We start from the raw sequence: 11,230 nt of genomic DNA on the forward strand, positions 1-11,230 counted from the left end.
AAAGGGCATACGCCTTCTTATATCTTTTTAAGTAATCTCTACACCCAACGTGCGACTCGAACTCACAACCTGGAGATCAAGAGCCGGATCCTCTGCCGACTGAGCCAGCCAGGCGCCCCTCCCTTCTAGCTTCGCCAGGCCCCAGCAATGGGAATTTTCCCGAGTGCCGGCTCCCTTAGCTGCAGCTGCCTCAAGAGCCTCCTGGTGGCCTCTCGGCCCGCCCCTCTGCTAGCCCCGCCCCACGCCGCACATGCCGGCCAATCCGCGGCTCCGCTCCAGGCGCATCACAATAGCGCCTTCCCGGCCCCGCCCCTCGCGGTCCCGCCCCGGGCCCCGTGTTGCCAAGGGGATCACAAACAGCCTGGGCCAGTTGGGGAGGGGAGGACTTTCCCCAGAGGAAGTGGCCTCACCTAGGGAGACAGGCACAGGTACCCAAGGAGCAGGTGAGCGGCTGACGGGCTGCGACAGCGCGAAAACAAGTCTTTCGGAGTCCCCACCGTTCCCCTTGTTGGTTAGTGAAGATTTGGGCCCCTCCTCCCTTCTCATCCGAGTCACCTTGCAGATTCTTTCTACTTACCCTGGCCTCTCAGGTCCTTGACTCCGTGTCCCCGACACCAAAGTTGTTTCTTCCTCGATAATCATTCCTTTCTTCCTCAAGGTAATAACATTCCTTGGGGGTCTTGAGCAAAGTGCGCCTTTCCTACTGTCAGACATTGGGTTGGAGGGGAGTGTTGGAGGGGACAGTCTGGCCCACTCCTGACCCCTAGGACCTAGGCCTTGGGACTGGGTGTGTGTGGTCTAGGACCTAGGCCTTGGGACTGGGTGTGTGTGGTCTGGGAGTTTTGCGTCCGGTAAACGACGTGTGGAGCTGTTGGGCCATCCATGACCCTGAGGAAGGAAGAGCCTTTTGGGGAGGTGGATTTGGAGCCCTGATTACAGTGGTTAAGAGGTTGCACTAACTGCCCCTGCGGGGGTGATACCCATTTCTCGCTCCCAGCCACACCTCCAGGCTTTCCATTTTACCTCACCTTCCCTCTTCCTTGAAGTCCTTTTCCCACTTTGCTTGAGGGGACGTTCCTTGGTCTTTTCTCAGTGGGTCCCCCTGAACCTCGCCTTCTCCACCTGAGATGGTGGCAGGATTAGCCTTAGACCTTTCCTCTTTTTCTCGTCACCCCGCTAAGTGAAGTTATTGAGGCTGTCGTTTCAATCCTGTGGGCTGACTCTCCAAACTGCTGTCTCCAGTCCGTTTTTCTGAACACAAGGCCCAAATGGCAATCTACCTTATCTACATCCACACGTGGGTGTCTAATAACGATCTCAAATTGAGCCTGGTCAAGGTAAAATTACTGATGATCATGCTTCAAAAAACTTGATCATCCATCAGCATTCCCCATTTCCAGGGAAGGAGCCGGCTTTGAACCTGTTTTCTCACCCCATCTCCTATCTGGTTCATGGCTAAATCCCATGCTCCACTCCTCCTTCTCTAAACTACTGCCGAGAGCCTAAGAAGGGATCCCCTGTTGTTTCTGTGGATTGCTATTGCTATGCTGGCAATAGCCAACTGATAAACTTTCACGGGAACTTTTATAATTCACAAAGACTTACAATTTTTTGTCTAGGAAACTGGCAGTGATACATAGAGAGATAGAGGCTATGAAATATGCATTTGGCAAAGGTTCAGGAAACAGGAATACTAGTTTACTGCTGGTAAGAGTGTAAATTGGTCGCAAGTTGTTTGGAAGTCTTATTTGGCTGTATGTGTCAAAATTCTTACACGAACTCAATAATTCTATTACTAAAAAATTATTCGAAGAGGGGTGCCTGGGTGACTCAGTCAGTTGAGCATCTGATTTCAGCTCAGGTCATGACCTCACAGTTTGTGGGTTCAAGCACAGTTTATGCTGACATCGCAGAGCCTGCTTGGATTCTGTCTCCCTCTCTCTGCCCCTCCCCCACTTGCACTCTCTCTCTCTCTCTCTCTCTCTCTCTCTCTCTCTCTCAAAAATAAACCTTAAAAATAAAAATTTATTCTATAAAACAATGACATGCACAAGATAATTATTGACAAGGATATTCACTAAAATGTTACTTCAAAGGTCGGTGAAATGTAAGCTTCAGCAGGAGACATTGTTGCTTTATAACTTCCAAATGATACACACGACGCATTTCTGACAGAAGCATGTGTTACGTGGAATGCTTGGCAATGTGTCAGGCAAGTCGCTCAGGTCTGCCAACATGGAGTGAAGCTCAGCCATAGCCTTTTTCTCACCTACCTTGCTCCTGGGGGAGCAGAAATTCTGCCCTGAAGAAGTGGAGGCAAAAATGGAAGCAGAAATATCAGGTTCTCCAGCAGGGAGGGGGCGCAGGCAGGTACAGGGGCTCTGGCAGGAGGGAGGGAACAACATTGTTCTAGGGAAACTACAGGAACATACTGTACTGACTTCAGAAACTTGCTCCCATGTCATCAATGAGTGCCCTTGATGAAGCACTTGCCCATGATGTTAGCTGAAATCCAGGCTGGGGCTGAATCAGTGGCCATCAGAGCTCAAAGGAAACATTTTCCTCCGGGTCTCCAGGTGAAAATGAGATATAACACCATGGTCGCTCATGATGCTGTGCTGTTCTAAGTTCTTTGAACGCATTCATTCATTCAAGATTTGTAACAAGCCAAAATGGTGAGGCTCTCATCATCATTCTACAGAAAGGGAGAACAGAAATGCAGAGCGGCCACAGCTCCCGTGGCAGAGCTGGGGCATGAACTCAGGAGTTGTCACTCAGGTTCCATATGCTCAGCCAGTGTGACTTTGATCCCAACTGGTTTTTAGCCTTGCTCTCAAATGCCTTCTCTGTCTCACTGCCTTGCTCTGGGAAAAGGATCAGGCTGAGGGCTGGGAGTAGGTAAATTGTCCTGACTGGCCACATCACGGACTGCTTCAAAATATAAGATTTCTTCTTGATGCCAAGACCCCCTTTGGGCAGGGCTGAAGCAGACGATGAGCCTGGAGAAGTGTGAGCCACAGATGTCTCGCCAGGCATGAGCCTTGTTGTGTCATCTCATCATGGGGGCTGGAGACTGAGGGGCAGGAGGAGGCCTGCTGGGCTGGCTATCACTGAGTCTCCATTTTCTTGTCCACCAGGGCACAGGCCTGCTACTGTCTATTCGTGGAGGTTGTAAGTCAGCATGAAGGCCCATTGACTGAAGTTGTGGGACTTTGCCCCCCCCGGACACTGAGGGCAATGCCATGCCAATGCACAATGAAACAATACACTGAGGACTCTTGAAACAGGTCAGTGCCCCAGCCCCAGAGTCGTGGTGACTTACTTGTTTCTCTTCAAACTCAGAATCCTAGGACTCCTTACCCAGTTCCCTGGGATAGTCTTAACAGGTAATGTTAGCTGTTGCTAAGAATCCTGTACCCATGAGTCTTTTTGTAGCATCCTTTGCTTAGTATCCAACCGATCCTTTCCACCCTGGCTTTGAGACAGTCCTTTGTTGGATATGCAATTTCTGGTTTTTAACTTGTAATGGATCTTCCAGCAAGCATGGCACAAAAGCAGAAACCATCTGCTGAAGACAAGACTGAGTGGTTAAATTATAACAGTAACCAGCAATATTAGAATGAAGAGAAGTAACCTTTTTTGGGGGTTTGATACAGAACTATATCACGTGTCTCCGGAGGGCATGAGTTCACGGACACAGCCCGGCTTTCCAAGTCACCCTGTAAAGCGTACAGACCCTAAAATGTTTTTATTAATACAATATTTTATTAATGCTTTGTACATTTGCCTATACAAAATTAACCTCTGAACCATTGAACTTCATTTTTAGATTTTATAGCTTTTCCTACCCTGTGGGATAGATAAGTAGGTCAGCAGGTCAACCATTTAATGGTGCACTAATAAAAAATGTGGAGCTAATTAAATGTAAAGGGTAGTGCCACACCTATTATTTCTAGGGTCTCTTTTGCACATGATTGCCATGTCAGGGCGGTAAGGTGAGGGGGCAAGCCTCTGGGGCTGGTGGCTATCCAGGAAACGCCAAAATGTGTTGGGTGTAAAACCACGCTGAGTCTTGGTTTTTTGACATCGAAAAGGCTTGTATGAAGAGATTGGCCTCTGGGCTGAGGCTGAATCCCAAGTGCTTGAGAGGAAGACCTGGGCACAAGGCCACAGACAGAGAATGTTCAAGGGCATAGGAGGCCAGCCCTTTCAGGATACAACACAAATGTAGTAAAACTACAAAGAAAATCAAGGAAATCACTAAAACGGAAGATAAAAATGGACCTCAGAGTGGGTCAGGGGGTTATGTCCACATCCAGTGCCAATGTTTTTCACCCTTGAGATGGCACGCAGAAGACATCTGAGATAACGGTGTGTTCTATTTCATAGGCTGAGTCTTTACTTACAAAGATACTGGCCTTTATTAGTGCTCTTTAAAATTTTTTTTTTCAATGTTTATTTATTTCTGGGACAGAGAGAGACAGAGCATGAACGGGGGAGGGGCAGAGAGAGAGGGAGACACAGAATCAGAAACAGGCTCCAGGCTCTGAGCCATCAGCCCAGAGCCCGACGCGGGGCTCGAACTCCCGGACCGCAAGATCGTGACCTTGCTGAAGTCGGACGCTTAACCGACTGCGCCACCCAGGTGCCCCTATTAGTGCTCTTTATATCTTACCTTTATAACCTCTCATATACAAAATATCCCACTACTTCTTTTAAGGTGGGAAACACGATTACATACAAAACCTGAATCACAGCAAAATCTATGCAAGCCTAGGACACAACGCTGGAGTCTTCCTGGCATAAATGTCTTATGCAAATATGGTCCAGGAAAAACTCACCTTCAAGATGAGTTAAGGAAAAAGAAGCAGCAAAGGGTCACTTTGAAGATACTGCACAGAAAGAGAAGTAAAGGAAACACATATGGATGAGTAAGAAAACCTGCTATGAGTCACCTGGAAAGTTTGACCGAACATCTTGTCTCACATGACACAAACTGATAAAGGAGTTACCTCTGCAAACAAGGGACACATGTTTTGATACAAGAGCCGAGGAGAAGGTGGCAGGACCTCAGAGGAAGTGAAACGTGACCTGGCAGAGCTCAGGGATGGAAAAGCCCAACTTGGGAATGATTTCCTCTGGGAGCAGGCAGTGGGAGAAGGAGACAGGGAGTCGCTGTTTTCTGTCATGCAGCCTTAGAGAGATATTTGGTTCTTCAAACTATGTGATATATAACTATGATTTGAAACACTTACAAAGAGCCTCTTTCTTCACTCCCACCCAATATCTGAGCCAGGGCTCAGATTCCCTTGCAAGAATGCCAGGGAGTCTGCTCACATTCACATGTCTACAGTGGCCGGGAGGCTCATTATATGACTGCTTTGCAATGGAGGAGGCCTTCATTAGGACAAGCTGTTCTGTCCCCTTGCCCTATTACTCCCTTACTAGCTGGTTCTATATCTCTGCTTCCTGGGGCTCCATGAACCTCTAGGCTCCCTCTCATGGGTCTTTTACGCTTATTCCTTAACCTAAGCTTTTTAAACCCCAAATCCCTGATCACCCAAGGTAGTACAGCATTGGTCCCTAGGTTCATAGGCCCTGACCTCAAGGCCCTCTTTCTCCTGTCAAAAGTACCCTGGCCATCCCTTCCCTAGGACCCTGACCCTCCATTTGAGCTGCCATTTCTTTGTGTTCTGGCTCACTGCCTCAGGACATCTGAGCACTGAATTAAAGATGGGGATGTGGAGACCTGGAAGTGATGCAGAGACAACAGTTTAGGTTGTATAGCATTGCCACAGAAACATCCAGTCATGTGTTCTGGGTGCAGCTTCACTGGGGTAGGACTAGGGAAAGATCAGGAGGTGTGCCAGTCTCCACCCACACAGTGTTTCTGAGCAGCTGTTCTCCTGTTAGGGGTCTTCTCTCCCCTAATCTTCCCAGACCATTGGGTCCCTGGGAGGCATCACGTTCCTGGGGCTCAATGAGGAGTTGGGGAGGTCCAGGATTGAGGGGTCACCCCACTTCTAGCTCAGTGTGTGAGAGAGGCAGAATGAGTGTCAGACCAGGAGCCCATCACAGGATAGACACCAGCCAAAGGAGGTCATCGGAGGACCCTCAGAGTGAAAGACAGAGTGAGTGAAGTGAGGAGGTTCACTGTGTATCAGAGAAGACCAGAGAGTAGAGAAGCAAGTCTGGGGATGGAAGTGCATGAAGAGGGCTGGATATGCTAGGAGGCCCATGTGGCCCCAAGAACTCAACACCTCTGACTCTGGCCTACAAGAGGCCCAAGACTTCAAGGTGTGGCAAGGTCAGGGCTTTTAATGAAATAACATCTGTTAAGAAGGACTGGGCGATTTAAGGTCTATGCTGCCTGTGCATCCATGGTCTGGGCCCATTTCTTGATGTGTTCTGGAAGGCAGTGCTTATTACCACTTTATTCTTGGAGACATTGAGTGAATCAACGATGAACTGAGCCAAAGTTTAAAAATACCTGCACAGAAATATAGCAAGTGCCTAGAGTATGGCCAGATTGTGAATAGAAGGCTAAAGCAGCAGATTTACCTTTTGAAAACCCCACGAGGCTGGAATCCAAAATTCAGCTCTCAGAAGATATATTCATAAAATCTTTCCAGAAAAATCACATCTGAGTCAAGAGGGCTCTTTTGACCCACCTTCTGGAATTAGGAAAGTCCTTCACAACCAGTCAGCAATGTTCAAACTGGTTCTCTAGCTTCTAAATGTGCCCGAGAATGGGACTCTGCCTCGCCTAGGGAATCCCCCGAGAGGCCTCAAAGCAGTTAGTCTGGGTGCAGAAGGTGCAAGGCCACACTTGCTGGGGCTCCAGAGGGGTACACCAGCCTGCAGAGGCCCACAGGGCTAGAGTGAGCAGCGGTGATGGCCTTAGATATGCAGAAAGGATGAGAGAAATGAAAGGTATGAAAAAGTGCAGAAATACCAAGCAACAAGCAAAAACCATCTGAGCAAGTAAAAACTTACAAGGAGTCAAGGACTGGAGGAAAAATGACAAAACTGTGGACCCATCTGGAATGCAGGCGAGCTTTTCTTTAGTACCAGAGAGCCCCTGACCTCCTCACCCCTGCCAGTGGCTACAGGGCAAACTCTGGCCAAGGACAGGACAGAAGTGACAACACCAAGAAAGTATACATAGCAAGCACAAATTTTGAAACAAGTGTTTCAAAGACAAGCAGTGTAAAATCATTTCTAGGGAGACCTGAGGGCGGGGGTCTCAAGGCAATGCTTCCTCTCTTTTTCCCGGAGTGGAATTTGGGCTGGAAGAGGGGCCTCCCTCTGATCTCCATTTCACTTAGGGATTGGGAACTTTACTATAAATGTAATTCTTTTCAAGAATGCTTTTTTTCCCTTCCAGTTTCTAGAATTTTTTGTGAAGCGAATGTTTTATGAATCTGTGCCAAAGATATGTTTAAGGTCCTTCCTACTTGTGTATCTGCGGCTTCATGTGAAAGAAAATTTTCAAAATTAAGATTAGTAAAAAGAATGCTTTTGTTTTATGTCATTTAAAAGAAGCTCCCACAGAGAGTCTGCTGTGCCTTGCAGGATGGGCACCGTTCATCTTGTCAGAAGGAACTGGGATGTGAAGAATCCCCAGAGTTCATGACCGTGTTCCTGCTGGACCCTTGACAAAAGCAAGGTTGTCACTTGTCATCCCATTTGGCCCTCAGGACTGTGCTGTGTGGGAAGCAGTGTCCCCAAGGGTCACTGAAGTTATCATGCCCCCTCCTCCACAGCGAGGACGGTGTCAGGAGAGCCAGCACAGGAGAGCTCATGGTGCTTGGGTGGGTTCTGAGCACTTAGTGCTTTACCTCTGTCAGAGCTTACAGTTTTTGAAGTGAAAGAAAGCCCTGAGACACCGGGTCGCTTGCTCAAGATCCCACAACTAGCTTGTGACTGAGAGGTCCTGTCTTCCGGCTCCCAGGACTCCTGCCGCCTGTACTTGCCCTTGGTGCACTTACCTCAGTCTCACTCTCCTGTCGCCTCAAGCAATGGGCAAGGGGGCCCCAGCAGAGTGACTTGTCCAGTAGAGCAGAGTAGGTGGCATGTGAAGTGAGGCCAAATGTTTGATCGTGGAGGGGGCTGTCAGCTTAGGGGCTGCTCCATGGGTGATGGGGTTTATCATCTCCATTTGCCCCTCAAGAGGGGTGCACTGTGCTGTCACCCCACCCCAGATGCTGCGGCACCCAGAAGTGTGCAGGTTCTTATTCCCAGGAATTCTCTCCCCAGTTTTCTTAGGCTCTCTCTGCTTTCTGTGTGTTCTTTTCAGAGCACCTGACTTAAGGGCAGGGAGGTGGGGAGAGTGACCTCAGGGCCAGAGGGGCTGCAAGAGAAACCCACACATTACATCTAGAGGCCACCCCCTGACTCGCTGAGCTCAGAGCCACCTGTCCCTTTCCCAGTCCCTCTTCTGCCTCATGAAAGCATGAGTGCTCTCATGTTGTCAAGATGCCCTTTGGAGGCCCCGGCTAAGGCTGATTTTTGACTCTTGTGTTGACACAATGGTAGGGACATCCTTGCCTCAGAACAAGCCTGCCCTGTGCACCATTGGTCTAACCCCAACTGACCACAAAGTTGCCTGGCATTCAGTTTGGCTGCTGTCTAAAAGGGCAGGCTCAGAATTTCTGAGATCAACTCCCCAGAAGACCCATTGGGTAAACAGTTGTCTTTGTTGCCTGGGACCTGGCTATCTGGCTGACTCTGGAAAGTGAATTAATTCCTTCTGCAAGCTCTTGACTATCTCTCCAGTGGATGACCTGGCCAGCATCTCCCTGGGTAACTGAAAAACTAACCTCTCCTCACAAGCTGCCAGGCCGATGTCTTCTGTGTCTGAATCCGGAAGCCAGGAGAATGCTGGCAGCCCCCTCCTTATGCTCTGCCTCTGTTGGGATCTCAGAGGTCCCTAACAGTCCTCAGAAGCAGGTCTACCTAGAGAAACAGTCTTAATTTGAGGTCCATGAAGCTCAAGGGTGCCTGACATTACATTCAATATTGTGTATGGAGATGACGTATTCAGAATTGTATGTAGATGACAATGTGTAATTTCTGAGGAAACGACCAACAGCATTAGTTCAGTTCTCAAAGGGTCTAGGACCCATGAAAAGTTATGAACCATTTATCTAAGGAGACCCATCCATCTCTGAAAAGTCCAAGATTGACTCTCTCTGGATCCTTTTTCATTCCTGTTTCCAGATGCCAAATGGACAAGGAAGGAACTTGTAGGCAACCCTGTGGTCTGGGCTGAATGGGAGTGTGGGAGGCAGTTCAGGACCCTGTGGACTCCTGAGTGCCATTCGGGGTCCTACAAAAATGACTTAATGACCCCCTTAAGGGTCATCAAGCTTCAAGAGTCCATGAAGTACACGCTATGGGTGAGGGGTTCCCAGCGAGGGTCCAAGTCTTTTTACTTTGAGCCTAGGATAGTCCAAAACAGAGTGGCCTGAGGCTGACCCCTGGATAATTTGCCCATGAAGTGGCTAAGGCATATAACCATGTTTCCTGTTAGGCTTGTGCACATTTTACTTTGGGACTCACCCAGTTTTCCTTTGTTTCAATCTCTTATACTGAGTCAGCTTGTTTCCTTGGCAACTGGACTTTACTATTAGGGTGACTTTTTAGACACAGCAACAGGCCAGGCATTCAAAATCAGAAACTTCCTATCATGTACCTTACCAATACTGGGGACTTTGGTGGGGGCTAAAATCTTTGTACGTGGCCTTTTCTGAGCTGGGACCTTGACAGCAGAGGGCCAGGGAGCAGGTGGTGCCTATTTGGAGGCTGTCTCACTTTCACGAGTCCTAGAAGACATTTTTCTTTGCTCTGGATCTACCTAATGATCTGTATGTTACAAACATTCTTGGCTGACACCTAATTTTTCTTGACAAATGGTTTCAAAACGTTACGGTGCTATTTGGTTATCTCATAGGGGTATTTTGGTGAAAAATAGACCACTGAGTGGTTCTCAATGATTGGTAATTGGATTTGTGACACAAAAGCCTACCTGTTCCTACACACAAACTGGATGGAAACTCATTGCTTTATTTAAGGGATTGCCCCTGACATTGTCCAGTGTCCATTCTGGGCCATCAATTTATCTTCTAGGGAAAAAGAATTTAGGTAACTTAATTCGAGTAGGAAAAAACTGGGCCATGACTTACAAACAGAAACCCTAACTACTCAAGGGGAATTCTAGATTGCTTTCTTCTTTCCTTATGTTTCTTCACTTCATGCTTTACAGGATGCCCAGAAAAATGAGCGATCCCATGTGCTTTGGACTAACAGGTGAGTTAGATCAAGCCACTGAAGCAATAGACCTCCTTGACTAAGAGGTTTGTGAAGAAGGGCTGGGAGTAGGGTGAAGCAGGTATGGCACTCAGCCTGGGCATATTTCAGGGAATGTAAAAAACCCTGTAATCAGGCCAATGTGTTATTCCAGTGGCAGAGCAGTGGATTACCTTGTGCCTGGCAAAATGGAGCTTGAGGTCATGAGCAGATACACCAGTCCCGCGAACCTGGCTGTCTTCTCCCATCTGACTGTGGTGTTGTTGGCCATAGCATGTTCTTCACCACCTGGTTCTTCATTTATGAAATTACCTCCACCAAGTACACTCGGGATATCTATAAAAGCTCCTCACCTCCTTGGTGGCCTTGCTTTTCATGGACTTTGGAGCCTTCTTCCGGCTATTCTGGGTTGGCATCTACATATAAAGGGTTACAACCAGGTGGCTTCCCCAAATCCCTGCTTTTGTGAATTATTATTTTTTTTTTACTATTGCTGGAAGTGTTCCACTTGCAGCTCACAATGAAGGCCGATATGAAACTGAGGAAAAAAAAAAACCACCCTGTACTCAAGATCATATTTTAATATAATCTTTTTTAAAAATCAAAACGAATGCCAAAAGTCCACGATAAACAAAATATCATTAAAATTTTTCAAAGTTTATTTATTTTTTGAGAGAGACAGAGATAGTGCAAGTGGTGGAAGGGGAGAGAGAGAGAGAGAGAGAGAGAGAGAGAGAGAGAGAGACCCAAGCAGGCTCCATGCTGCCAAGCGCGGAGCCCGATGCGGGGCTTGAACCCATGAAATTGCAAGATCATGACCTGAGCTGAAACCAAGAGTTGGATGCTGAACCAACCGAGCCACCTAGGCATCCCAACAAAATATCATTTTATTTATTTTTTATTTATTTATTTTTTTTTA

The 11,230-nt window shown here is 47.7% G+C and overlaps 1 pseudogene; it reads left to right on the forward strand.

Annotated features, from left to right (window-relative positions):
* The first annotated feature begins 312 nt into the window (after positions 1-312).
* LOC121036964 (transmembrane protein 258-like) lies at positions 313-10,881 on the forward strand (annotated as a pseudogene).
* The last annotated feature ends 349 nt before the right edge of the window (positions 10,882-11,230 follow it).

The sequence above is a fragment of the Herpailurus yagouaroundi genome, unplaced genomic scaffold (genome assembly GCF_014898765.1).
Source record: "Herpailurus yagouaroundi ecotype Mexico unplaced genomic scaffold, PumYag 163, whole genome shotgun sequence".
Classification (NCBI taxonomy): Eukaryota; Metazoa; Chordata; class Mammalia; order Carnivora; family Felidae; genus Herpailurus; species Herpailurus yagouaroundi.